Source organism: Aegilops tauschii, chromosome 5 (genome assembly GCF_002575655.3).
Source record: "Aegilops tauschii subsp. strangulata cultivar AL8/78 chromosome 5, Aet v6.0, whole genome shotgun sequence".
Lineage (NCBI taxonomy): Eukaryota > Viridiplantae > Streptophyta > Magnoliopsida > Poales > Poaceae > Aegilops > Aegilops tauschii.
The window spans coordinates 319,786,435-319,792,757 of NC_053039.3; positions in this window are offsets into that span (position 1 = coordinate 319,786,435).

The following is a 6,323-nucleotide window of genomic DNA, read 5'->3' on the forward strand; positions in this document are numbered from 1 at the left end:
TGCCAGAAATATTTTATAGCAACAGTAGAGCTAGATTGAGTCATGCTATGGCACTCCATAATTGCAAACAAGTGCAGGAATGGATCAATTACAACAATATCTACAAAACATCCTTACTGAACATCACCAAAATATGCATGGATCTCTCTGTAGCATCAAGTTTCCATGGCAACAAAATAACAGCAGACAAAGACTTAGAGAAATCACTTCTTTGAAATCAGAAACATTACGGAGCCTAGTTTGCATGCTTGTTCTAGTCACCACAGAGATCACAAAAATACATGGCATACACCACTGGAAACATGGCATGGCATACAACAAAACACATGTAGAGCTCATGCCCATAAGATGCACAGATTAAATGATACAAAAATGACAAATCTCCAAGTTCTGCTAAGAACCAGCAGATAACAGCAAGTAGCACTCTTGCACGAGAGATTTGGGCATCAAGATGGCCTCTAATGAATATGGTGCAATTGAACAAAATGTAGAGCATCACGAGACGAACAATTCGGTATATTACACGCGCGAAACGAAGCTATGCACAGTGAGTTATGCCATGATGAACAAGTGCACATAAGGTAAAAACAAAAGACTTGGAGGAATTACGGGATCGGGAAAAGTCAACCGTATGAGAAACTGGATCGAGATCTGGCGCTCGCTATGGTTCGGGCGCACGGTGGCCGGAGCTCTCGCTGGAGACTTGCCGGAGGAGAGGAGGGAGACGGCGGCGCGGGTCGGGGAAGGAGAGGAAGGAGCCGGAGGGAGCACGGAGGGGAAGGACGGCGGCGTTGCCGCGGCGGCGGGCGGCGCCGGCGACGGTGGTGGCGCGCGGCGGCGGTGCGGCGACGAGGTCAGCGGCGGGGCGGCGATGCAGGCGGCGGAGGCCGGGCGGCGGCTCGGGGCCCGGTCGCGCGCGGGCGGGCCGGCCTCGGGCCCGGCGGGCCGCGGCGGCGCGGGGCGCGGTGGCGTGCCACGTGGCGCGCGCTGATAGGCTGCGGGCGGCGGCGGCGATATGTCCGGCGGGGTACGGACGCGTCCGGGGGCACGGAGGGAAGTGGGTTAGGGTTTGCCTGCGAACGTTTTCGGGAGGGCTCACATATAAATAGGTAGAGGGAGCTAGGAGGCTCCAAATGAGGTGCGGTTTTCGCCCACACGATCGTGATCGAACGACCTACAGCATGGAAGAGAGTTTGGTAGGTTTTGGGCTGGTTTAGAGAGGGGTTTTTGCTGCAACACACAGAAGGCATCTGCGATTACCCGGTTAACCGTTGGAGTACCAGACGACCTCCAAATGGAACGAAACTTGACCGGTGGTATCCCGGTGGTATACCAAGGCCACTTGACAAGCCTCGGTCCATTCCGAGAACGTTTGACACCCGCTCACGAAAGAAAACAAAAGGGGTGCGCCGGAGGAGATGGGAGCGCCGGATTGCAAAACGGACAACGGGAAAAATGCTCGGATGCATGAGACGAACACGTATGCAAATGCAATGCACATGATGACATGATATGGAATGCATGACATGAAAAAAAATGCAAAACGAAAGACAAAACCCGACCACGGAGGGAATATCATAACACATAGCCAAAAATGGCAAGAGTTGGAGTTACAAATATGGAAAGTTACATCCGGGGTGTTACAGGACAGCTCGGCCTCGGCTTCAACTACTAGCCGTGGAGGGCGTTGCGGTTGAGGTTGCGGTGGACGACGACGTCGGGGTATCAGCTCCGGCGTGATGGAGGAGGGCGGCGGTTGATGGGTGGGATGGGATGGCGGACGGAGGACGCCGGGGTTTCGCGGCTGGTGGAGAGGTAGTTTTGGCGCCCACGGAGTACGACTGGGGAATCGGACGGGTGGGGGGAACCATGTTTCGGTCTGGGACACGCTTGTTTTTGGCTTTTTTGAACAGAAGATGGGACGCGCTTGTTTGAAATTTGGGGAAAGTACAAACTTTGCCCCCCTCTTAAATTTCGGACCTACTGCGGGTCGGGGGTAGGATGGTAATCCCAGGTGTCCCAAATAGTGGGCGGGAGCGATTTCGGCCGCGCGCATGTGTGCTTAGGCGGCCATTGTGTATGAATGTTTTTTGGATGCGGTTGCGTGGCGTCTAGATGAAGCTACAAACCTACCCCGGTTTAGACCTTTGGACGTCGGGCCGGTAGGTTTCACGGGTCGGAGTTATTAGAAAAGTAATTTCCTTGTACTACCAAACATTGGTCTCACGCGGTTTCGGGCGAGTAGAGGCTCTTTTGGCGCTTCGTTCGAAATTTTGAAACACAAGCATTCACGTTTAGAGTACTCTTGAACTATGAGGATTGACCTAAATAGACAACGTTATATTTGACCTTGTATGTTTGAAAACCTCATTAAATTATCCGCTTCTTTTTGAAATTTTGACACTTGAAAATCCTATAACTACGATTATTTTGGAATGGAGGATCTAAATTTGAATCTATTTTGTACACGACTACATATGCTATTATGTACAAAATCAGAGCAAAGATTGGTGCCCCCATAATTTAGGTATGGTTTACAAGTGCCATGATATCAAATTCAAATAATTGAATGGACTTCATGTTGAATTTGATTTTTTTTAAACCACCTTAAGTTGAATTCAAATGTATGCTAGTTCATAGGTAGCTATTTATAATGTTCATTGTGTAACTTCCGTATGTATAATGTGCTTTACACACAACATGAACTATACTCACGTTTATATTCGATTGCTAAAGCGATGGATTGTCTTGAGTTCAAAATACTAATTATGTGGATCAATGTGTCGAATAATAACATAGACATGCTCAAATTCGATAGAATCTAGATGTCTGATGGATCAATGACCGCTCCTTACGCGAATTGCAAATATCATGATCCCATCCTAATATTTGGATACAATTTATATCTTTAATCAATGTGTAGAGCAGTCTTTTACGTGTAGTTTCACCTCTCCATCGGTGGTCTCTCACACATGCTCACACACTCTCTCCCGAGGTGTCTTTCTCGCACACATGCTCTAGATATAACCCTCCCTCCCTCTCGTAACCATTTACAACTGTTTTCACAAACCTTTATCACAAGCACTCTTCCTCTCGCAAACATACACACGCACAATCCTCATCGACCCTTTCTATATACATGGACCTGCCTACGTGTCTCATGTACGCACATTATCTTTACGCCTGTCTCTCACGCATTGTCTCACACCTCTCTTCCTAATCGACGAGTATGATTCTAGCAGAGCATTCTGTAGGATGCCCCTTAAAGTTAGGTTGGATGAATAGTAATATCAGAGATAAAGGGGTTACCTTAGTCCGAGAACCTAGGGTTACAAATCCTAGCCGGCTTTGTCAGTGGACATAGAGTCCTTCACAATTCTGCTATCTTTGTCTTGTACGACTAGTCATCCATGGGTCTTCCTAAATGCGTCACGGGCCGACCAATGTGGCGCAGGTCGGAACCGAACGAAGGGCCTCACCTCGACCCACCGGACCTCACGCGGTGACACACCCTCTGCCCCCACGTCTCATTATCTTCTCACACCCACACATACCAACACAAACACCACACACACAGAAAATTTCTCCTGGTGCCTCTATTCCCTCCCCCCTTGCATATACACACTCAAGGGAATGGAATCTCTTGTTGTGACATCATATTCGTCTCTCTCTCTAGACCACTCTCATTTCTCGTGCTATCTCTCCCACGCCCCCCGTCGGCCCCTCTATCCATGCCTCTCTCGAATACGTAATACACACACATACCTCTCTAGGCCCCGCCAAATGCATTAACTACACATTCACACATGTTACATCACGTACCCCATTGATCTAAAAAGCCCTCTCTTCACGTTTATTTCGCATACAACATTCCTTTTGAATAAAGTGTGGCCAAAAAATTATTTTAGAGTTTCTACATATATACAACATTACAAAGTTATATGGAGGAGTACGAACGCTAATTTGCATTGCATGGTGCCCACAATGATATTTATTCCGCACTGTGAATTTGTATATTTTTATACTATATACAAAGTTAGTCATAATAAAGAGAAACGAAGAGCATCTCTCTCTCCATCGCATAGCCCCCCTGTACACCCCTTTCACGTATGCACACAAAACTATCTCCAGGTCCTCTAAAAGTAAGCCCCAGAAAATTCACGCATGTTTCATCTTTCTCTCGCGATATATGCAATGAAGATCATTGTATTTGAAGCGAAAGCATGATACATACATTGGACTTCAGAATCCACTCATTACGGTCACCATTTACGTTTAGTGGTTATTATACAGTCACGGGCTCACCGTACAACTCTGTATTTGCTCATGACATGACTAGTTAACCAGTTAAACGCTCCACGTGGCACCTCTAGTGTTGCATCACATTATCTCACTACCATCGTGCCCACCTGTCGACTTGTATCTACTCTACATCTACACTCTTATAAAATACATAAAATACACTCTTATAAAAACAGAGTTGGTGATGATGGTGTGCCTGCCATCCTGCAATATAGGCCGTCCGATTTATATCTGACGGATAGGAAAGAAACTATGGCAATTTTGCAAAAAGGTACCCACACACCTCTCCACATTTGCAAATAAGGCCTTCCCTCGTTCATCCTTTCCTCTCACAAGATAAACAAGTCATACAAATGCATCTTGATGTTACGTGCAACGCACGAGCATCTTGCTAGTTAGAATGAAAACAAACGACAAAAAAAATATTTGGACGGTGGTTCGAAGTCATGACTGCGGGCACAGCGGACAAGGTGGCCTTGTATTGGTATGTTGAGCCGTCTGTTTTAACACACAGGAGCTAGTGTGGTGATTATACACACATGCACGCATGCACACGAACTGCATCGACGCAACACTCACACAAACACATGCACCCACGCACGCACGCAACACTCACACGTACACACGCAGCCACGCACGCACACAACACTCACACGCACGCACGCAACACTCACACGCACACACGCACGCATGCATGCACACACCAGTACACCACACGACCAACACACACTCTCACGCTCAAGTGCTCAACCTACACGTGCATGCGCACACATCAGGCCCTGACAGACACATACACAACCAGGTGATTCCCGCGCACGGGTTGGAGCCTTGTCGCGCCTGCGTAAATTTGTGTTTATCTGACCTTTTGCCTATGCGAACTGACAGGTGGGACCCACAAGGAACGTGGTCAATTTAACTAGTCAACATGGCGCCACGCAGACTATTTGGCCGGTCAACAGAGTGCAATCCGATGCTGAACTGTGAGCAAGTGACCGTATAATCACCGCAAAACGTATATAGTGACCGTAATCAGCTTATTCTGAAGTTCGGTGACCGTATTACGCTTTTCTCTCTGTAGGCCCTCCAAAACTACATCTCTACACGTTCTCGCATGTTACATCTAACAACTATGCAATACAGCACTACTACTACACTCTAACACAATAAATCATATGTGTTTTTAGTTTTACTAGATATCATATTGTTACTTATAATTATTCAGTTTGCATACATTAAAATTGCCTTTGAAATGTATGGCCAGTATCATCTACCACGCGGGAAAAATCCCGCCCTTTCCTGTTTAATCGGGTTGTATCGATGGATCGTGCGAAAGAACAAAACTATAGTACTATACAGTACTACAAGTGACAGTTCACTGGGCCGTCGTGTCGTCTACTCCTCCGTCGTAAGAGTGGAGCGCTTGCTTTCATAAATCTTCTAGTCCCTTTCGCCGACATGTGGGACATCAAGCTACCGGGTCCACGTGCCATACCGGAATACAGTGCAGAGCAGCCGGGGTGAAGCACCCCAGTCATGGCGCCGGCATAGTAATGAGCAATGAGGCGTCAAATCACAAAGCTGCACCTTTTCGGCAGTTAAGTTGGAGGGACGAAGCAACCATCACATCATTTCACTCATTGCTGAATCCGCTTCTCCCTCATCTTCTTCAACTTAACCACGTGTTGCTTCTGCCGTTGTTCTGCCTCATGTGGGACGCGGATCGGCTTGGTAAAGCACTGACACGTGGGACCGCATGTTAGCAAACCGCCAGGACAACGTCCTCCGAAAATAAGAAGCCTAATCCTAGACTTACAAAGGGCTACGTAGCTGCTACGTATACTTTCCATCTAATCTATATATGCCCCCTTGATTTTCAGGTGGGGTGGGCCTAATCCTCTCCTTTAATCCAATCAAATAGTCCCACATCACATCAGTTCGTAACTTTACGTAAACCATTACGTGGATGTAGTATTGCTCAAATAAGAAACCTCCCCCGCCATCCGCGCGGCAAAATCACCTCC